The sequence below is a fragment of the Mustela erminea genome, chromosome 2 (assembly GCF_009829155.1).
Source record: "Mustela erminea isolate mMusErm1 chromosome 2, mMusErm1.Pri, whole genome shotgun sequence".
NCBI classification, from domain to species: Eukaryota; Metazoa; Chordata; class Mammalia; order Carnivora; family Mustelidae; genus Mustela; species Mustela erminea.
The window spans coordinates 34,711,048-34,734,918 of record NC_045615.1 but is presented as its reverse complement, the minus strand read 5'-3'; the positions used below and the strand labels follow the sequence as shown (position 1 = coordinate 34,734,918).

Genomic DNA, 23,871 nt, shown 5'->3' with positions numbered 1-23,871 from the left:
GACTGCAAATGTATTTTCTCTTCCTCATGATTTTCTTAAACATTTTATTTTCTTCAGCTTACTTTATTGTAAGAATATAAGATATGGGGTACCTGGGTGGGTTAAAGCCTCTGCCTTCGGCTCAGGTCATGATCCCAGGGTCCTGGGATCGAGCCCCACATCCGGCTCTCTGCTCAGCAGGGAGCCTGCTTCCCCTTCTCTCTGCCTGCCTCTCTACCTACTTGCGATCTCTGTCTGTCAAATAAATAAATAAAATCTTAAAAAAAATATTTTAAAAAATAGAAGATATAATACATATAACAATAAATAAGTGTTCACTGACTTTATTTATTGGTACAGTTTCTGGGTCAATAGTAGGTTATTTAGTAAAGTTTGGGGAAAGTCAAAAGTTACACAGGGGTTTTCAATTTTGCTGTAGGTTGGTGACCCTAACTTTTGAGTTGTTCAAGAGTCAGCTGTGTGAATCTATTCACTGTACTTCCCTACGCAAAACATTTCATGGACTTTCTCTCACATAAAGGGATAAATACAGACAGAAAGTATCGAGGTCTCTGCAAGAGCTCATCTCAGGCAGACCTCCAATATCATCTCTCTTCAGCCTCCTCTTCATTCTTCTCCAGTCATACAGACCTTGGGGTAATTTCCTGACATATGCCATATGTTTTTTACCTCAGAACTTTTTCAGTAGCTTTACATTTTGCAGTGAACTTACTTTTCTTGTATTGTCACATGACTAGCATACCTCACTTCATTCAGTTCTCTACTCAAATGTCATCTTATGTGATGGACTATCCAAAAACTTGCAACCCTAGGACACTTTCCTATCCTAAAAATAACTCTTTTTCTTATACTTACCACTATTATATTTAATATTTATTTATTTCCTTCTAGACGACTCTCTCTCACTAGAATATTCTACAAAAAGAATAGAATGTTTCTTCTGCCTGATTCTGAACTGCCTAAATGTTAATTTTCATTCACTGTTAATGATTATTTGTTAACTATATTAATAGATCTCCTCAAGTTCCTTAATCCCATTGGCGAAGACCTTTTTCCATATGTGGTAATATTTCTTGTTTTTATAGATTAGGTCCTAATTATATTTTGGAGCCCATTATTCTGTCTACCACTTTGATTAAACACAAAACAGAACTATTTAATATAATAGAACCTTGACTCACCTATATAATATTTATCTTTTTAAAAAATATATTAGGCAAACACTCATATATTGCTTAACTGTAAAATAGTATAAACACTAGCAAACAGACAATTTCTTAGTAAGTTAAACATACGCTTACTATGTGACCTAGCAAATCCTTACTAGGTATTTAGTTTGGAGAAATAAATACTGATGTCCTTGCAAAGGCCTGTACACAAATGTTTATAAGTGCTTTACTTTTATTCACCAAAAACTCAAAACAGCCTACCTGTCCTTTAGTGGGTAACTGGATAAACAGATTGCAATAGCCATATGATGGAATACTATTCAACAATAAAAAGAAACAAACCATTGCAATACAAAGCAGCATAAATGAATCTTGAAGGCATTATGCTGGTGAAAGATGCCAGTTTCAATGGTCCCATACCTTATAATTCCATTTATATGACATTCAGAGAAAGGCAAAACTATAGGGAAACTGTAGGGAACGTGATGAGTGGTTGTCCTCAGGTTGGGGTAGGAAGAAGGTGTGACAACAAAGAGTGAGCGAGGGAATTTGGGGTGCATAAGGGAACTCCTCTGGATCCTGATAATGAAGATGGTTTCACGAATCTATAAATGCATTACAACTCATAAGACTGTGCACCAAAAAATTTAAAAGTAAATTTGACTCTGTAAAATTTAAAAATATTAACTTTATAATGTTCTATGATATAGTAATCTGCAATATTGCTGGGGAATGGAACTTAATTTTAACAACTCTGATTGGTAAGAGCAAATAATTTAGCTCTTTAGTATATCCAGCCAATAGTATGTTAACTGTTTCAACTCAGCATTCTGTTGTTTACTTACTATGCACAGGCACCGCACATGCATACACAGTTTTTTTCTTAGGGTAAGAGTAATTATGTACCGAAGTGGCATCAGTAAACTTCAGGACTTGGGGATTCAAAAGTATTTGGCAAGTACTTTTTGTATTTTTAAGAGCACACTATACTAATTATCTGGAACACCATATAAGACAGTAACACAAAAAACAAAATGTATACAAACAACTATCTTTCTCATTAACTTTAAAGTTTTAGAAATCATTGTTTAAATAAATGCTGATTTTTCTGATCCTGACATTTGAACCTCATCTGTTGTTCAAAATACCCCTGGCGAAGAAGTGCACAAGTCCAGACATTCTGCTAATAGTGGCAAAGGACTCAGGTCACTGCCTGTTTGTTTTGTTTGAAACGTTTTCTTTCCTTTTGTGAAAGAAAACTCCTTTCTCTTTCACTGGCTTATCTCAGACCATCTGGTTTGATTACAGTCACAATAGGTGTTACACATGCAACATGGTATCCTGTGTTATTGTCAGGGTCAGAAAATACTTTTTTCTCTATTTGGTTTCTCCTGCAAGATTCCGTGATTCTGAAGACAGCAATCAGAAATACAGACATTTATTTTCATCTTGTAAGACCTAAGCCAACAGTAATGGACTTTAAGCTGATCACTTGTCTTATCTTAAATTGTTCCTTTCTAATTCAGGATTTTCTCAAATCACTAGTGACCTGCTTCTTGAAAACCATAAATCCTCAACTAATTCCTGACATGAGATTATTTGGAAACTTCATCTGCTGTACCAAAACAAAATTGTAATATTTGGAAAGTTGAAAACATTCATATAGCTTTTGGCATCTCTTTTAACTACGAATTTTCTTATTTGTTTGCTATTTTACAGTTGTTTATCCCAATAGTATTATGTTAAAAATCCAGACTAAATGTTTCAACCCAAAGCTATTATCCATAAATCTGAAGTAATCATGGCAAGTCCTTTATTAAGAAACATAAAAACTTTAAATAATGATGAACAAGAATACCATATCTAGGATACTTCTGATTTAGATAGATCAAAAAAACTAATTAAAAATAAAAATGATTTTAAGCATGTTTAATCTTTATTTCTTCTATACATTTCTATTTCCATTTATAGTGGAATCATCATTTTACAGAACTCAACTTATCTTTCCAGTTGAGGAAAGAGCCACAGACTCTACATAATGGAGTAGACAGCATTATCAGTAGAATTCTCTGATTAACCATGTATGAGGCTCATTGCTAAATGGTTCACTGAAATGTATAAATAATTTGGTTTCATTTTGACTCCAAAAGATACCACTCCAACATGCCCCATGTATTATCCTGTTTGGGTCAATACTGAATTATGGATTTTCAGTGAGAACACTAGTGAATGAACTATTTGTGGGTAAAGGCCATTAAAAATGTGTTTTGGATGTTTGGAAAGCACATAACATTCAGTGGAGTGTGATTATTTCCTTCCTGCTTAGAATACAATATTGAAATTGAAAAGAAGGGTGAAAGATAAATTTTAAACCAGGATATATAGACTTCTGGTTTCTAGTCCCTCTTTTAAGGAGCTTGGAAGTCACCACTCTGTCCTAAAAAGAGTCAAAAGTTGAACAGATTGAAAAATCCACAACTCTTTCTGGATCTGTTAGAGAAGGGAGGATACTGAGCAAATTGCTACCTCTAGATTGGGAAGACAGATAGGCAAGTGTAGGGAGTCACAGTTTTCCAGAGCAGAGACTCACCTGCAGAAGCTACCAAGGGAGTGCCAGAAAAAACCAAAAACCAAAATTTAAGCTGTAATGGTAAGTTGCTGAGGCTGACTGTAGACAAGTTTGAGAGTTAAAAACTTCCAGGATACCCACAAATAGGTTTTTTTGTTTGTTTGTTTGTTTGTTTGTTTGTTTGTGAGTTTTATCTGTAGGAGCTTCACCAGATTTTCGCCGTAAATATTGACGAAAAACTCACCCATGCTTCCAGTACTGGGGGGTGGTGGTGGCGGGGAACTACCACTTTGAAATAATGAGAAATCATTCTGTTCTTCTTAATGACATTTGCCTTCAACAATCAACTGTTTAAGGATAGCCCAATCTGCTGGGGTTTTATCAGATCCTAAATAACCTGCCAAAAAGAAATATCCAACTTTAGCCCACTCTAACCATCCTCTCCAGCCTAAGAAAAGGGGAAAAACTGAGAGGCATATGTGAGGTTGATAATCCAGAGGCAAAGATTCTCTAGAAGCCTGAGACCTTATCAGAGGAGTATAGAAGATTTTCTTCCTTCTAGATTATTCTTCCACATTATTAAGGGCTTAATTACAATACTTCTCTTTACCCAGTGCATTGTACATTGTATCTGTTTTATAATTTTTTTTACAAAATTAAAAAAAATTTACAAAAAATATTTTACAAAATTTACATGGCATACTTACAAACAAAAAACAGAAGTGGAAGACATAGAAGAAATAGCATAATCACACATGGCAGAAATGTGATTATCAGACCAGAAATTTAAAGCAACAATGATTAATATGTTAAGGGCTCTAATGTATAAAGTAAACAGAATACAAGAACAGATAGGCAGTTTAAGCAGAGAAATAGAAATCCTAAGAAACAAAATGAATTTCTAGAGTTTAAGAAACACTGTGACAGGAATGAAGAATGCCTTTGGTGGGTTTATTAATATCCTGGACATGGCTGAAGAATAAAAAAATTCTCTGAGCTGGGGGTTATGTCACTAGAATCCTCAAAAACTAAAAAGGAAAGTAAACAAAGAATTAAAAAAAAAGGAACAGACTGTCCGATTCCAAGGACTGTGGGACAAATACAAAAATGTGTAATGTATACATAATGGGAATACCAGATGGAGAAGAACTAGAAAAAAGAACAGAATATTTGAAACAATGAATGATTGAGAATTTCCCCAAATTAATGACAGATACCAAATTACAGATCCAGGATTCTCAGGGAATACTAAGCAAAATAAATAAGAAGGAGAAGAAGAAGAAGAAAGAAGGAGAAGAGGTGAGAAAAGGAGGAAGGGAGAAAGTAAGGGAATCCCTAGACCTAGGCATATCATTTTCAAACTACAAAAAATCAAAGAAAAATGAAAAAAAAAAAGCCTGATATATGGTGTGTGTGTAGGGACACCTTTCTTCCAGAGAAACAAAGATAGAAATTATATTTGATAACTTCTCAGAAACCATACAGCAAGGGGTATGAAGTGATTTATTTAGAGTTGAGAGAAGGACAATCCACCAACCTAGAATTCTGCACCTTGCAAAATTACCTTTCAAAACTGAAGGAGAAATACTCTCAGACAAACAAGAATTGAAGAAATCTCTTGTCAACATATCCACTTTGCAAGAAATATTAAAAATAGTTCTTTAGAGAGAAGGAAAATTATAAAGATCAGCATCTTGGATCTACATGATAAAAGCAAGGTATCAAAAAGGACTAAATAAAAAATAAAATAAAATAAAAACTTTTGTTTTTCTTATTCTTAAGTTATCCAACAGATAATAACTTATCTGAAATAATACCAAAACAGTATTTGATTATGTATGTTTATGTATATATCATATACATATATTTGTACATGAGGAAATGAATTACAGCAATGATACAAAGGATGGGAGGGAGGAAGTAGGATCATTTTGATTTTATAACTTATTAACACTACTTGAGAAGTGGTATATAAATGTGCACTTGGGTTGGCTGTAATTGTATATTGTTAACTCTAGGACAAATACTAAAAAAGGGGGGGGAAAGAAGTGTAACTTATATGCTAAGAAAAGAAAAAAAAATAAGAATTACATAAAATGCTCAAATAAAATCAAGGCAGCGAAAGAGTGGGAGAAAAAAAAAATGAAACAGAGAACAAAGGCAACATATAGATGACCGTAACAAGTACGGTAAGTGTGAAATCCAAATATATCAAAATCACTTCGAATGTCAAGAGTCTAAATCTACCAACTGAAAGGTAGTAATTGTCAGAGAAAACCAAAAAAACAAGGCCCAACTATATGTTGTGTAGAAGAAAACCATTTTAAAATATAAAATTATACATAGATTAAAAGTAAATGGATTAAAATTAAACGCTTCTGCACGACAAAGAAATCAGTCAACAAAACTAAAAGATGGCATACTGAATGGGAGAAAATATTTGTAAATGATAATTCAGATAAAGGGTTAGTATTCAAAATATATAAAGACTTCATACAACTGAACACCCAAAAGACAAAAATAATCCAATTTAAAAATGGGCAGAATACATGAATGGATATTTCTCCAAAGAAGACATCCAGATGGCCAACAGACATATGAAAAGATGCTCAACATCATTAATTATCAGAGAAATGCAAATAAAAACCACAGTGAGATACCACCTCAAACCTGTCAGAATGGCTGAAATGAAAAACACAAGGACAACAAGTGTTGGCTAGGATGTGGAAGGAAAAGAACCCTTGTGCACCATTGGAGAGAATATAAACTGATGAGGCCACTGTGGAAAACAGTATGGAAGTTCCTCAAAAAATTAAAAATAGAAATACCATATGTCCAATAATTGCACTATTGAGTATTTCTCAAACAATACAAAAACACCAATTCAAAAAAAAAAAAAATCTCAAAACCACAATGAGGTATCATGTCACACCTACCAAGACGGTTAAAATGAACAATGCAGGAAACAACAGATGCTGGCAAGGATGTGGAGAAAGGGGAACCCTCTCACACTGTTGGTGGGAATGCAAACTGGTGCAACCACTCTGGAAAACAGTACGGAGATTCCTCAAAAAGTTAAAAATAGAATTAACCATACAACCCAGCAATTATACTACTATATATTTACCCAAAGGATACAAAAATACTAATTCAAAGGGATACATGCACCTCAATAGCATTATAACAGCATTATCAACAATAACCAAACGGTGGAAAGAGCCCAAATATCCATCAACTTATGAACAGATAAATAAGAAGTCATATATATATATATATATATATATATATATATATACATATATATATATATACATGCACACACATACACACACCTATATATATGCACATATATGTGCATATATATGTGCATATATATGTATATATGTACATGTGAATGAAATATTACTCAGCCATAAAAAAGATGAAATATTGTCATTTGCAATAATGTGGATGGAGCTAGAGAGTATTATGCTAAATTAAATAAGTCAGTCAGAGAAAGAGAAATACCGTAGGATTTCACTCATATGTGGTGTTTAAGAAACAATACAGATGACATGGTGGGGGAAAAAGAGAAAGAACAGTTTGTTCTATAGAGAACAAACTGAGAGTTGCTGGGAGGTGGGCGGGGTGATGAGTTAAATGTGTCATGGGTGTTAGAGAAGACACTTGTTGTGATGAGCACTGGTTATTGTATATAAGTGATGAATCACTAAAATCTACAATGAAACTAACATTACACTGTATGTTAACTAACTGGAAATTAAACAAAATCTTGAAACTACAAAGAAAAGATATATGCACCCCTATGTTTACTATGGCATTATTTGTAATAGCCAAATTATTAAAGTAGCCTAAGTGTCCATCAATAGATGAATGGATGAAGAAGATGCAGTATATATGCATAGTCAGCCTTAAAAAGAATGAAATCTTGCCATTTGCAATAATACGGAGGAATCTTGAGTGTAAACTGCTAAGTGATATAAGTCATTAAAAGAAAGACAAATACCATATGATTTCACTTATATGTGATTTTAAGAAACAAAACAAATAAATGAAGAAATAAAGACAGATCAAAAACCAAACCAAAACCAACCAGCCAAACAAACAAAAACTCAGACTCTTAACTATAGAAAACAAACTGGTGGTTACCTGAGGGGAGGTGAGTAGGGAGATGAGTAAAATCAGTGAAGGGGATTAAAAGTACATTTATTGTGATAAGCACTGAATGATATATATAATTGTTGAATCACTATATTGCATACCTGAAATTAGTACAATGATGTATGTTAATTATAGTGGAATTAAAATTAAAAATAAAATCAACACCAGAAAAAAAAATCAATGTAATCTTAAATAGTACTGAATAGCTTCTCATGAAAAATACCAATTTTGTGTCTAACCCATCCTCTCAGCTACCTGAGACAATATCAATGATATTAAGTAATAAGCTTATTCCTCTTCTTTGATTTATTAAATTCAGACAAATATGATTTAAAAAACTAAATGGATGGAGAAAAATATACCATGTTAACACTAACCAAAAGAAGGCAGGGATAGCTATATTAACTTCAGACAGGAGAGGCCTTAAATTAGGAAAAGTTGTCAGGAATAAAGAAGGCCATGTCATGATGAAGGGGTCAATTCTCCAAGAAGACATAATAATCCTTAATGTGAATGCACCTAACAACTGAGCATCACATTCTGTGAGGCAAAAACTGATAGGATACAAAGAAAAATATGAATCCACTCTGAAAGCTGGAGACCTCAACATCCCACTATAAGAAATAAATCCAACAGGCAAATATTCAGTAAGGACATAGTTGACCTCAAGAACAGCACCAATCAACTGGATATAATTGACATCTACAGACTACTTCAACCAAAGCAGCAGATTAAGCAAACTTCTTAAGCTCTTGGGGAACATTCAACACGATAGATCATGTTCTAGTCCATAAAATACACCTTAATCAATTTGAAAATACTGAAGTCATACAATGTCTGCTCTCGGACCACAGCAGGATTAAACCACAAACCAATAAATGAAAGATAATTTGGAGATTAACAACATAATTCTAACGAAACTTGGATCAAAGAATAAATTTCAAGACAAAATTTAAAAAATATTTTGAACTAAATGAAAATGAAAATATAGCTTATCAAAATGTGTGTAATGCTCTTAAAGCAGTGTTTAGAGGATTTTTACTCCAGATTTACTGAGATATAATAGATACATAACATTGTGTATGTCTAAGGTATATAATGTAATGATTTGATACATGCATGAATTGTAAAATGATTACCAAATTAAGGTTAGTTAACACTTCCATCCTCTCACTATAGTGAAGATATTTAAAATTAACTTTTTCAGCAACTTCCAAATATATAACACAGAAATGTTCTACACTTTGTTTCTAGAAGTTTGGCTTTTGTTAGATTCCACATATAAGTGATATCACATATAAGTGATATCATACAGAATATTTCTTTCTCTGATTTATTTCATTGAGCACAATGCCCTCAAGCTCCTTTCATGTTGCCACAAATGACAGAAAATATCACACTCCCCTTATCTGATCATCCACTGAGACATATTTTGGTTGTTTCCATGTTTTGTTTTGTGAATAAACAATTTTTTTTTGCAATAAACATTAAGATGCAGACCTCTCTTCAAGACAGTGACTTCATTTCCTTTGGTTACGTACCCAGAAGTGGGATTACTGGATCATATGGTAGATTGCTTGATTGATTGATATTTGTTATTTGAGGACCCACTATCCTCTTTTCCATAGTGACTGTATTGATTTATAATTCCATCAGTAGTGCACAGCTTTCTCTTTCCTTCACAGGCTTGCCAACACTTGTTATCTCATTTCTTTTTAATAACAGTCATTCTAAACAGGTATGAGGTGATATCTCATTGTGGTTTGGATTTGCATTCCATCATGCTTAGCAGTGTTCAATACCTTTTTATGTACTCATTGGCCTTTATAAGTCTTCTTTGGAATAATGTCTATTTAAATTCCCTGCCCAGGGGAGCCTGGGTGGTTCAGTGGGTTGGACCTCTGCCTTCTGCTCAGGTCATGGTCTCAGGGTCCTGGGATTGAGCCCCCCATCAGGCTCTCTGCTCAGTGGGAAGCCACTTCCCCCTCTTTCTCTCTCCCTACTTGTGCTCTCTTTCTCTCTGTCAAATAAATAAAATCTTAAAAATAAATAAATAAATAATAAATTCTCTACCCATCTAAAAAATCAGATTATTAGTATTTTTGTTATTGAGTTATAGGCATTCCTTATATATTTTGAATATTAACCACTTATATATGATTTGCAAATATATTCTTTCATTGTTTAGGTTATCTCTTCATTGTGTGTGTGTGTGTGTGTGTGTGTGTGTGTGTGTGTGTTTTGTCCTTGTTTTTTTGTTTTGTTTTGTTTTTTACTGTGCAGAGCTTTACAATTTGATATAGTCCCCTTTAATGTCTTTTTATTCTGTTTTTGCTATCATATCCAAGCAAATCATTGCTAAGATAATGTCAAGGAGCTTTGTCTCTATTTTCTTTTAGTAGTTTCATGGTTTCATGGCTTCATGGCTTATTTAAGGTAGGCTTTTTTTTTTTTAATCAATTTTGAGTTAATTTTTGTGAGTGATATCATCTAGGGGTTCAATTTTATTCTTTTGAATGTGAATATCCTGTTTTCCTAACACTATTTCTTGAAGAGACTATCCTTTTTCCATTGAGTATCCTGGCTCTCTTAACAATTATCATTTGACTATATATACATAGGTGTTTTGGGGGTTCTTTATTTCTGATTTTTATTCTCCATTCTATGAATGTGATGTATCAAGTTTATCAATGTGCATATGTTGACCCATCCTTGGATCTCAGGGATAAACCCTACTTCAACACGTTGTATGATCTTTTAATGTGCTGTTGATCTTGGTTGGCTAGTATTTCATTTGGAATATTTGTGTGTGTGTGTGTGTGTGTGTGTGTGTGTCCATTAGAGATATAACCTATAGTTCTCTTATTGTGAATTATTTGTCTTTGGTTTCTGGATAATACTTCCTCATAAAAGGAGATGGAGAGTATTCTAGGGGGATAGTCATACCATTGGATGCATATAATAATCAAGAAGAAATATCTAAAATCAATAACCTAAGTTTCTACTTCAGGAAACTAGGTCTTCAGAACTTACTCATCTTATAACTAGAAATTTGAACTATTTGACAAAAAGAGCAAATTAAATCTAAATTAAGCAGAAGAAAAGAAATAATAATAAAAATAATTCAGCCGTCAAAGAAATTGAACACATGGTGGGCATCTGGTGGCTCAGTTGTTTAAGCATCCTACTTTTGATTTAGGCTCAGGTCATGATTTCAGGGTCCTGAGCTGGAGCCCCAGGTTGGCTCTGTGTTGAGTGCTATATGGAGCCTACTTAAGATTCTCTCTCTCCTTCTCCCTCTTTCCCTTCTCTCAAATAAGTAAATAAATCTTTAAAAAAAAATTAAAACCGAAAATCAATAGAGAAAATCAAAGAAACCAAAGCTAGTTCTTTGAAAGGATGAATAAAATCAGTAAGTTCCCATCCAGGCTTAGGGAAAAGAGAAAGAGAGAAATAGAAAAATGAGAGCAAGAAAGAGGGAGAGAAGAAAGGACACAAATTAATATCATCAGAAATGAAAGATATTTCTACAAATCCCATGGATATTAAAATGGTAATAAAGTAATACTATGAACAACAATTGGTCCACCAAATTGAAAGTTATAATCTGCCAAGATTCACACAAGAACAAATAAGTAATGTGAGTAGTTATAGATCTAAAAAATGTAATCAATAATTTTAAATGTTTCAAAACAGAAAGGACAAGGCTCATATATGTTCATTGCTGAAAACTTTCAAGGAAGAAACTATATTAATTTTATACAGTCTTTCAGAGCTTATATTAGCAGGACTCTTAACTCATTGTGAGACCAGCATTACCCTAAAACCAAAAGCAGACAAAGATATTACAAGAAAAGAAAGCAGCAAATCAGTATCTATCATGAATAAATGAGCTAAGGAAGAAAGTGATCATATCAATAAATGCAAAAAAAGTTCTTGACAAAATCCAACACCTATTCATGATTAAAAAAAAAAAAACAAAACAAACAAACAAAAGAACCCCACATACCTCTCAGGAAACTAGTAAGAGAAGAACTTCCTCAACTTAAAATTATCTACCAGGGGCGCCTGGGTGGCTCAGTGGGTTAAAGCCTCTGCCTTTGGCTCAGGTGATGATCTCAGGGTCCTGCGATCGAGCCCCACATCAGGCTCTCTGCTCGGCAGGGAGCCTGCTTCCTCCTCTCTCTCTACCTGCCCCTCTGCCTACTTGTGATCTCTCTCTGTCAAATAAATAAATAAAATCTTAAAAAAAAATTATCTACCAAAAATCTATCACTAACTTCATACTTAATGGTGAGAAACTTTCCCACTAAGATCAAGAACAAGGCAAGATGACTCCTATTACCACTACTCCTAAATGTCATACTAGAATTCCTAACAATGCAATAACATAGGAAAGGAAATAAGATTGGGTAGAAAAACATAAACTGTGTTTGTTCAAAGATGACATGATCATCTGTATAGAAAATCTGAAAGAATCTACAAAAAATGTGGAATAAATAAACCATTGTAGCAAAGTTGCAGGAAATGTAGATTATAAAAGCCAATCACTTTCTTAAGTAATAGCAATGAACAAGTTTGAAATTAAACCACAGTATAATTTACATTAACACCTCAAAAATGAAATACTTAGGAATGCTACAAAACTACAATAAATTTATCAAAGAATAACTAAAAAAATGAAGATATATTCATGGACAGGAACCTTCAATATTAGCAACATGTCCATTCTTCCCCATGTGATCCATAGGTTCAATGTAATACCAATTAAAATTCCAGCAAGTTATTTGGTAAATATTGACAAAATGGCTCAAAGTTTATATGAAGAGGTAAAAGACCCAGAGTAGACAACACAATATTGAAGAAGAAGAGGCCTGACAACCTGATGCCTAGACCTATTATAAAGCTTCAGTAATTAAGACAGTGTGTATTGGTAAAGAAAAGACAAGTAGATCAATGCAAGAGACTAGAATGCTCAGGAAGAGACCCATCTAACTATACACAGATGATCTTTTTTTTTTTTTTTTTAAAGATTCTATTTATTTATTTGACAGACAGAAATCACAAGTAGGCAGAGAGGCAGGCTGAGAGAGATGGGGAGGCAGACTCCCCACTGAGCAGAAAGCCCAGCGTGGCTCAACTCCAGCACTCTGGGATCATGACCCGAGCTGAAGGCAGAGGCCCCAACCCACTGAGCCACCTAGGAGCCCCCACATATGATCTTTATAAAGGAACAAAGACAATACAATGGAAAAAAGATTTCTTTTCAACAAACAGTGGTGGAAACACTGAACACCCACATGCAACAACAACAACAACAAATCTGGACACAGACCTTCCAAGCTTCACTAGAATTAACTAAAAAATGAACTATGGATTATGAATGTAAATGGAAGATGTAAAACAATAAAACTATTAAATATGACATAGGAGTAAACCAAGATAACCTTGGGTATGGCAATGGCTTTTTGTTACAACCCCCAAAGCCATGATCCATGAAAGAAATAAAAAAAGGTGAATTTCACTCAAATTAGAAATTTCAGTTCTGCAAAAAGACAGTATCAAGGGAATGAGAAGACAAGCTATAGACTAGGAGAAAAGATTTACAAGAAACACATCTGAAAAAGGACTGTTATCTAAAATTCATAAGGAACTCTTAAATTTTAACAGTAAGAGAATAAGCAAACTGACTAAAAAAATGGGCCAAGTACTTGTAAGAGCCACCTCACCAAAGAAGATACACATTTGGAAAATAAGCATATGAAAAAATGATAAATATCATATGTCACCAGAGAAATGTAAAATAAACAACAACAGTTACCACTACACTCCTATTTTGGAAGGCCAAAATCCAGAACTTTGACAACCACAAATGTGTGTAAGGAACTCATTCACAATTGGAAGGAATGCTAACTGGTGCAGCCACTTTTGAGGTCAGTTTGGCATTTTCTTACACATTTAAACATACTCCATAATACCCATTGCAGGGAGCACTGGGTGTGGTGTGGTGAATAAACAATGAATTTTGGAACACTGAAAAGAAATAAAATAAAATAAATTAAAAAAAATACTCCTAGGCTATCATCCAGCAATTATGCTCATTGGCATCTATCAAAATGAGTTGAAAACTTATGTCCACAAAAATCATGTGCACAAATGTTTATAGCAGCTTTATTTATAATTTCCAAAACTTGAAAGCAGCAAATAACCTTCTGTGGGTAAATGGATACATCCCAGACAACAGAACATTACCTGGTGCTTTAAAGAAATGAGCTCTCAAGCCATAACAAGACAAGAAGAAATCTTAAATGCATGATATCAGCTAAAAGAAGCAAATTTGAAAAAGTTTGCATACAATATGAATCCACCTAACTGACATTCTGGAAAACTATGGAAACAGAAAAGAAAAAAAGATTAGTGATTTCCAGGGATTCGGAGTGGGAGGGGGAGAATAGGCAGAGCCCAGACAACAATGTAACTACTATAGTGACACGACAGTGATGGATACAGGTTATTATACATTTGTCAAAATCTATGAAGTGTAAAACAGCAAGGGTGAATTCTAAGGTAAATCATGGATTCTGGATGATAATGATAATGATAGGTGAGTGTAGGTCCCTAGATTGTAACAAATATACTACTCTGGTATAGGATATTGCTAGTAGGGGAGGCTGCCCGGTCAATGGTGCCAGGAGGAACACTCTCTGTACTATCAGCTCAATTTTACTGCAAACTTAAAACTGCTCTAAAAATACTCTTAAGAAAATAACAGCATAAATTCTTCAACTCCCCATTGATAATGTCAGTAAGGATTTATTTTGAACTGAATAGAAATAAGGAAACTAGGTTGAACAAGACACAATGACTTAAGAATCAGTAACAAAATATTCTTTAAGTTCCTAATATAACAGCAATTTATTTTGTTTTAATTAAGTGTATATAAACGATGTCTTTTATCCATTTCATTTCTTTTTTTTTTAAGATTTTATTTATTTATTTGAGAGAGAGACAGTGAGAGAGAGCGTGAACGAGGAGAAGGTCAGAGAGAGAAGCAGACTTCCCATGGAGCTGGGAGCCCGATGCGGGACTCGATCCCAGGACTCCAGGATCATGACCTGAGCCGAAGGCAGTTGTCCAACCAACCGAACCACCCAGGCGCCCCATTTCATTTCTTAATGTCACATTAACTCTGTCATCGTTACGAGTCCTATATTAGTCTCATGAAGCTGTTTGCTAAGTAATTTAAAATCTAAATAAAAATAAAAATTTCGCTTGATATGAGCTATAATGAGAAGAGGAAACAAAAATAACCCTCTGGGATAATGAAATGTTTCAGTATGACTAATATCAAATTTAATAATCATGGACTGTGTTAGCATTTAATTGAAATCAAATTTTATTAAGAACTTATTACTAAAAAAAAAAAAAAAAATGAATTAGAGGCACCTGGGTGGCTCAGTGGGTTAAAGCCTTTGCCTTCGGCTCAGGTCATGATCCCAGAGTCCTGGGATCGAGCCCCACATCGGGCTCTCTGCTCAGCAAGGAGCCTGCTTCCTTCTCTCTCTCTCTGCCTACTTGTGATCTCTGTCAAATAAATAAATAAAATCTTTAAAAAAATGAATTAAACTGAGATAAAAATTAATTTATGGGTCAAAAACAGGTGCTGGTAAACCAAGGGATATATTAAGCTCCCTGAGGCCAGAGATGAGAGGTTGGTATGTCCAAGACTGTCCCTGACATTAACTAATGATGTTGCCAGTAAAGCGAGAGATTTCCAAAGCATGGCAAGAGCTTGATCACAGTGGAGGATGCATCATTCTTTGTTCTGCATCATAATTGTTTTCGTCACTTCTTTGACTATTTCTCTGAGATTTCTTTGATATTTATCAGAGAAAATTTTACATATTTCAGAATGTATTCAATATTTTTTTCCTGTGAAATTATGCTTAGGGCTCAGAATTTTTGAAATTCCTTTGAATTTCTGATTGTTTTAATATATTTAAGTAGTTTTTGTCAGGCATCATCTGTCTCTATTAGAAACTAAAATGAAAAGATGGAAGGAGAGAATGCTGAATTATAGTTAAACTTGATTCTTATTAGATGAGGAGCTTAGGATAAGATTTGATCGCCATGATTCTTAGTCTGCATCTATCCCAATAACACATAGAAATTTTGGGGGGATCTTATGAGGTAGCAGATGTGAAAGACTGAGACAAGAGATCTATACAATGTGTCCACTATCAGTTTCAGAAGCAAGTCTCCTTTCCTTCTTCTTTTCCTCCATTCTGTCTCCTAGGAAATGTCTATGCACAATGGAGTAAAATGCAATATAAAAGGGAGTTCACCGTCTATCGAAAGTAAAAGAGCATAGACATAAGTTTACAATTAGCAATAATCGCGCCTCGGATAAACCTCATTGGCTACGATACTGCCACTGCGCAAAGCTTAGACATAAGTTTAAACAATAGAATTTATGTATTTATTTTACTTAAACATACAAAATACCATTTTAATTGGGCATTCATTAATAGGAGGGATCTTTTATGTAAAATCTAATGTTCCAGGAATGAGATATATCTATAAACAAAATGCATTTTAAATAAATGTATCACTTTTAAGATATTTAGATAACACCACATTTCTCAAACCTATATTTTTCCACTTAAATTAAATTAAATTAAATTAAAAATCTCTAGAGAGATGCTACCACTGCCATAGGTCCTTATCAACTTCATCTTCTTCACTGAACAAACAGAAGAAATTGTTCATATCTATGTTGTATACATGTATGTGTGTGTGTGTGTGTGTGTGGTATCTATGACGAGAATATTCCAAAAGTATTAAAATGTTAACAGAAGTCTTCCTATCTCTCATCAGCTTACTAAGCACTTTTTTTTTCCCAGAAGATTTATTATGCGACCATTTCTTTTTTTTTTTTTTTTTTTACTTGTAGAATGGGTTTTTATTTTTTTTTTAATTTTTTATTTTTTATAAACATATATTTTTATCCCCAGGGGTACAGGTCTGTGAATCACAAGGTTTACACACTTCACAGCACTCACCAAAGCACATACCCTCCCCAATGTCCATAATCCCACCCCCTGCTCCCAAACCCCCTCCCCCCATCAACCCTCAGTTTGTTTTGTGAGATTAAGAGTCACTTATGGTTTGTCTCCCAGAGAAATAAGTATATTCTGAAAATTATATAGCAAATAACCACTCTGCAAAACAATAGTGAGAAGATACACTTTTTTTTTTAAGACTTCATTTATTTAATGTGACAGAGAAAGAGAGAGAGCACAAGTAAGCAGAGAGGTAGGCAGAGGGAGAGGGAGAAGCAGGCTCCATGATGAGCAAGAAGCCCAATGCAAGGCTCAATGTGGGGCTCAATCCCAGAACCCTGGGATCATGACCTGGGCCAAAAGCAGAAGCTTAACCAACTGAACCACCCAAGCACTCCCACATTCTTTCCATATCTAGTCAGTTATAAAGTTACAGGTAGAAATTGAAACTGAAACTTGGATTATAGTCCCTTTTGATTTTAAATTAACTTTATCCTTGAAAGATGCTATGATAAATGGAAACTATAGAATTTTAATTTACAAATAATAGTTGAATTTAAGATTGTGGGTAGTCATTAGTTTTCAGACACAGTAGTAAGACAGGAATGTCTTTATCTCAGTTAAATGAGTGCTCCTACCCCCCATTTTTAAAAATCTTTAACTGATCCTTGTCATATTTTGAAATGTTAACAATATAGTTTGAATTCAATTTCTACAATTGAAAACTAAGAAAATTCAGGAGAAAGTTTTAGGTGAATTATTCTATGATTGTCTTTGCAGCTCATCTCAATTTTAAATATTTGAATAATTCCTATGACTGAAGAATAGCGATCAGTGCAAACGATATAAATAACCACTAGGGGAACATATTTGATTGACAGCTATTCCCCAAAATGTTCAAAGTAAAAGGCAGCTATTATCAACAAAATTATTGAGTATAATAACTTGAAGGGTGCAGTATAGTCTAAATCAATGCATTTCAACATGCACAAGAATGATTTTTATAAAACTTGCCATTTAAATTGTCATGAGCTGGAAATAAAAAATATAAACAGAGCTAAAACCATATTTTATTTGTATTTATATAATCTGGATGATGAGTAAAAGTAAACAAGGGAAGACACTTAAGCCATTTTTTTTCCTCAATACATTTTTTAATGGTATAACTGAGTTTTGGGAATCTAACTCCATTTTGTATTCCACAGATAAATTAAGCCTTGAAGAAGTGTATATACAATGACAAAACAAGGAAAGAACACAACAAATAAAAAAGTCACTGCATTTCTAATCTTTTTGTTTCTTTCCTTGTTTTGCTCTACATGTGTGTGCATGTGTATGTGTTTTACTTTGGGCAAGAATTTAATTTAGTTAACCACAACTACTGTCACGGGATTCTACTGTTATAACAACATGAAAGCTATCAGAGGAACAATACAGAGAGTTATTGAAGGATTATAGAAGAACATAACTGATTAGCCAGAAGACCTAACCAGTTCTTGTTTAACTCTTTTAATAAATAGTTCTGTCTAAAACACATTTTACATGCCAGATCTTGGACTGGGCACTGTTTAAGTAACTGAGGATACTATAAAAATCCTGCTTTGAGGAAATGAATATCTAGTCTTGGGAAAGAAACAATTAAATGAAGTTTTATAATTCATATTGATGGATACCTGATCAATCCAAATTTATATTAGAAGCAATTTTTATTTTAATAAACAAGAGGACCCCAAGATAAATATCTTCCACATTCTTTAATCATATTTAGATAAAATAGGGCCAGTACTTTAAAAGATATAAATAGATTGTGAGGTAGACAAGAAATGACTATATCTCCATACACATTTACCTTAATCTGAATCTGAAGGTCATCACTAATAATAATTTAACATAAACCTCACTATATTGTGAAAGGCCTACCACCTTTGTGGTATATTCTAGTATTACATGCTTCATACTGAGGAAAAAGAACATGATGTTTTAGGATATACACATACTAACCCTCATATGAACACACATCATTAACATTTGTATAGCAGTTCAAGAATCCTGGGTTGTCAATAAAACGATCCTAATGTAAGCTTTCCTCTATAAAATGATTGTAGCACTGCCTGGAACTTCAGTGTTTAAACATATTTTTCAAGCATGGTCAAGTTAACCTCTAAAATAGGTAAATATATGACTACTAACATTTTGTTGGTAATTTACAAGCAATGCGATATTTAATGGTTCTGAAGGAAGTCTGCAGCAAATTTGCAAATCCCAATCCCATAACAGCATTAGCAGGTAAGACTATGAGTCATTTAACCCAAATTAATATTGCTTGTTTTCAAGGGTAACCGACAGTTATTTAAGTGCAGTTAAATTATATTAAACATTTAGACCTCTGACCAAGGAAGAAAGAAAGACCCAGCAGAAAGAAAACAACAAAAAAACCAATGCTACTTTACCCATTATTGCCAACCTTTCCTTACCAAAATGTAGGAATATTTTTTGATCAATTAGAATTTTTTCCATGAATTAGTGTTCTATTTCCTAACCTGTTATTTCTATCTATCTATCTATCTAACATCATCTATCTATCCATCCATCCTGTTTATACTATTAGGTTCCTTACTTTTCCAATTTTAAATGTTTCTCAGGCTTTTCCATTTTTTTGCTATAATATTTTAATAGTACCTATAGCATCTTTTAAAATTTTTTTTTTAAATAGATTCATCTCACTTAATATTTTCTAGAGTTTACTCTGCTATTTTTTTACTTTAATACATACATGAGTAAAATTGATGAGCAATCTTACTAGCTGACCAAATATGCATTATGCATTCATATTTAACCGTTAATCTAACAATTTAATTCACTTTCTCCTTAAAACTAGTTTTTATTTTAAGATTTATTTATTCATTTTTTTGGCAGAGGCAAAGAGAGAGAGAATCAAGCATGAGGCGGGGGAGGGGCAGAGGAAGAGAGAGGAGTAGGTTCTCTGCTCAGCAGGAACCCTAATGTGGGGCTGGATCCCAGCATCTAGGGATCATGACCTGAGCCAAAGGCAGCTACTTAACCGACTGAGCCATTCAGGCACCTCTAGACTAGTTTTCATAAGACTGATTTAACTACTGTTACTCTTCCACAGAAAAATGTTTAGTAGGGAACAAGCACAGTATAGATCATTCATTTCAGAGGTGTGGACATCTAAGTCCAGAAAGGTTAATGTCTTGTTAAAGTATCAATACTCACTCAATCCCTGAGTACAATACCTGTTCAAGTTTATTTTTAATATGTCTTTTTCCCCCTCATTAACCCATTGATTTCACAAAAGTCCAAATGGAGGTTATCCTACTTCTACTTTTGTAAAACAGATAAGGTCACGTGGTTGTTAGACATTAACTGATGTTTCTCAAACCTGTTTCTCTTTCTTCTGTGTATATACCAAGCTTCATTTCCCAGCCTCCCTTTAAGTGAGCTACAGCCAAATGGCCAAAACTGGTCAATGTGATGTGCTGTGCCACTTTCAGTTTGGCTCATTAGAATCTCCCAGCAGTGATCTTCATTCTTTCTCCATTCACTGACTGAATGGAGAGAACTTAGAGCATCTGATATAGGTCCAGGGTCTCTGAATTACAACATGAAGCAGAGTCCATCTAAACATAGAATGCATACGGACTATAATAGGTACAAGAAATAATATATTATTGTGTTACATCACAACTGATTTGGGATTTCTTTTTTGTCATTATAGAAAGTAGCATACTTGAGTAATAAATCTGTATTGATAATATACATTAGTTTGGATTTTTGCCCTTGGTGATTTTTAGGAGAGGGTTTTGTCAAAACTTTCACTGAAGTATACATTAATGAATTTGCTATCTTCATTCAAAAATAGTGAATATTCTAATACACAATGGGTGACAGAAATGTGAAATTGTATGTAAAATATTCTCAAATTTTCATAATTAATTTTTATGCTTAGGGCAGACAAATTAGTGACAAATTTTGTCACTGCTTTGTTGTATGACTATAGTCAAGCAATAACACAAATATAACACAAAATAACACAAAGTATTTAGTTAATGCCATTAAATCCTTTTAGCTTAACATGTTCGGTAGCTTTGTTATCTTTTTGTTTTGTCTATACTATTGTATAAATGATTAAAATAAAATAAAATAAGAATGATTAAAATAAAGTACTAAATATATATGTATTTTTCTATAGATCTTATGTTTAGGTTTCTATACGTTTCAACTACTGTATCCTTTATCAGGAAAAAAAACCATGATAGAAAGAAAGAATCTTATAAGATATAAATACTGGGAAATGATTATTAATTTTATAACTTTTTTTTTTTAAAGATTTTATTTATTTATTTGACAGAGAGAAATCACAAGTAGATGGAGAGGCAGGCAGAGAGAGAGAGAGAGGGAAGCAGGCTCCCTGCTGAGCAGAGAGCCCGATGCGGGACTCGATCCCAGGACCCTGAGATCATGACCTGAGCCGAAGGCAGTGGCTTAACCCACTGAGCCACCCAGGCGCCCTAATTTTATAACTTTAAATTAATTCGTTGATTATTCAAATTTCCTTTATGAAATAATTAACTCAGGATTTCCTTATGAGTCATATATGTATACAGAATATTCTTTTTTTAATCTTTTCATAAAATATTTCATGAAGAGAACTGTTCCTGTGTTACAACAGATATTATTTGAATTTCTGATATTGGTTGTAGTAGCAATTAAGTTTTGTAGTAGCAATTAAGGTTGTAGTAGCAATTGGTTGTAGCAATTAAGAATTTATTTATAGATGTAAAAAGAAATTTCTTATGGATGTGAGTACAAAATACATGTGGCCTTTTTTGTTTGTAACTAAGAAAAATGAAAAATATTTAATTTGTTTTTCATTCAGAATTAGATAGAATTCAAATTATCCTGGATTTAGCAAAACTTTGAAAGGCAAGTTATGATCATGCATCACATGGAGAAGGTCTGAAGCCTCTTTAAAAAGTATTTGGTCTGTTGAAAGACAAAAAGTTCTATCTTATAGAAATAGAATGGAATCATTTGTATATCATTTGGCTGAAGATATCCAGGGTGAAGGCAATTTATGTTTGTCCTTGAACATTCTGGGTAAGCAAAAAATAAATATGTTTCAAGAGGATTATAACCTTATTGGTGAATTCACTTATATGTAAGTAAGTTGTTTCTGCTCCTGTTTCTGATGTACATACATGGATGTAGTCCAGCGAGCTGAAAAATATGATAGACTTGGGACTTAAATGGCCTAAGCAGTCTTGCCATCTTGAATCACTAAATTCTGTACCTGAAACTAATATTACACTGTGTGTAAACTGACTGGAACTTAAAGAGAAGTTTGAAAAAGAAGAAGAAATATTCTCATTTCTTATTTCTCTAATAAGAACAAGAATACCTGCCATTTTTCCTACCTTCAAACAGGTTTTCTCTACTATCCTTTCCAACAAAATATTGCCTCTTTCCTACAACCATAAGATTTTTTTTTAATAAAAGGAAATTTAAAAAACTTTAGTTGTTTATTTGTTATTACAAAATCTATGGTTTATAACCTGATCTCATAATTTTTTTAAAGATTTTATTTACTTATTTGAGAGAGAGATCACAAGTAGGCAGAGAGGCAGGCAGAGAGAGGAGGAAGCAGGCTCCCCGCTGAGCAGAGATCCCCATGTGGGGCTTGATCCCAGGACCCTGAGATCATGACCTGAGCTGAAGGCAGAGGCTTAACTCACTGAGCCACCCAGACACCCCCTGATCTCGTAATTTTTTGAAGTATATCAGCAGGTAAGAAAGTTAGTGTCAGTAATACACGCAATGAAAGGGAGATTGTAGTTGATATGGTTCTGAATAATATAAAATTTTCAAAGTAATATAAAATTTTCAAAGTAATACATCTCCATTTTTGTCCCTCTTTGCTGTCTGTGTCAGCAAATGGAAATGAATCCATCTATATAACATATTTATAATCAGTTCCAACGATCTCTGTTAAGGTATAAAACAACAGAAGTTCAGGGCACCTGGGTAGCCTGGTTGATTATAGGTATGTGTCACTTGATTTTGGCTCAGGTCATGATCTCACGGTCCTGAGATCAAGACCCACACTGGGCTCTGCACTGAGCATGGAACATGCCTAGAATTTTCTCTCTCCCTTTCCCTCTGCCCCTCCCCTCTGCACACACATTCCCTTGTTCTCTCTCTCTAAAAAATAAAAATATAAATAAAATAATAAACCAAGGAGGCTCACATGCCACTACTTGCCTGATTGGCACTCAATAGATGCACTTTATTAAGCTATGGGTTGATGGCATATTAAAGGTTAGATGTAAGATGAGGTCAAATATCACAAATTCAGTTAGAATGAGCCTTAGAATAAATCTTATTTCCCTATTAACTAACAATATGAAACAAATCTTCTTAAGAAAAATGTATCTATTCTTTTATTTCTAGGATCATTTGGCATAAATTAAGAAAAAGATGTATGGAAATACTTTGGAACCAGTAAAATGATTTATAAAAATCAGTTATTCAAAATCATAGAAAGACTTATATTAGAATAAATAATATCCATCTGTGTCCCTCATTTTTTTTCTATCTGTCACTTTCCTTCAGTTGAACAATAAAATTATACACTGTGTCTTTAAGTGCAAAGCAACTATTGACAAGTAGGGCCACTGATAATGTTGAGTCCATAGATAAAGTAACTAGAGTTGCCTGAGCTTCTTCCATTATAATCTGACATTCTTGAGTAATGGGTATTAAGGAGAGCATTTGTTGTGATAAGCACTGGGTGTTGTATATAACTGATGAATCACTGGATCCTACACATGAAACCAATATTAAACTGTGTATTACCTAACTAGTATTTAAATAAAAACTTGGAAGATAA

At 33.6% G+C, this 23,871-nt stretch overlaps 1 protein-coding gene and 1 non-coding gene across 5 annotated transcripts in view; both read right to left on the bottom strand.

Moving 5' to 3' along the window:
• The window catches only part of FSTL5 (follistatin like 5), a 761,141-nt gene that overhangs the window by 458,991 nt on the left and 278,279 nt on the right, over positions 1-23,871 (bottom strand). The window lies entirely within an intron of this gene.
• On the bottom strand, positions 16,207-16,345 carry LOC116585346. The gene has a single exon (XR_004283561.1). It is a non-coding gene; the product is annotated as a U4 spliceosomal RNA (small nuclear RNA).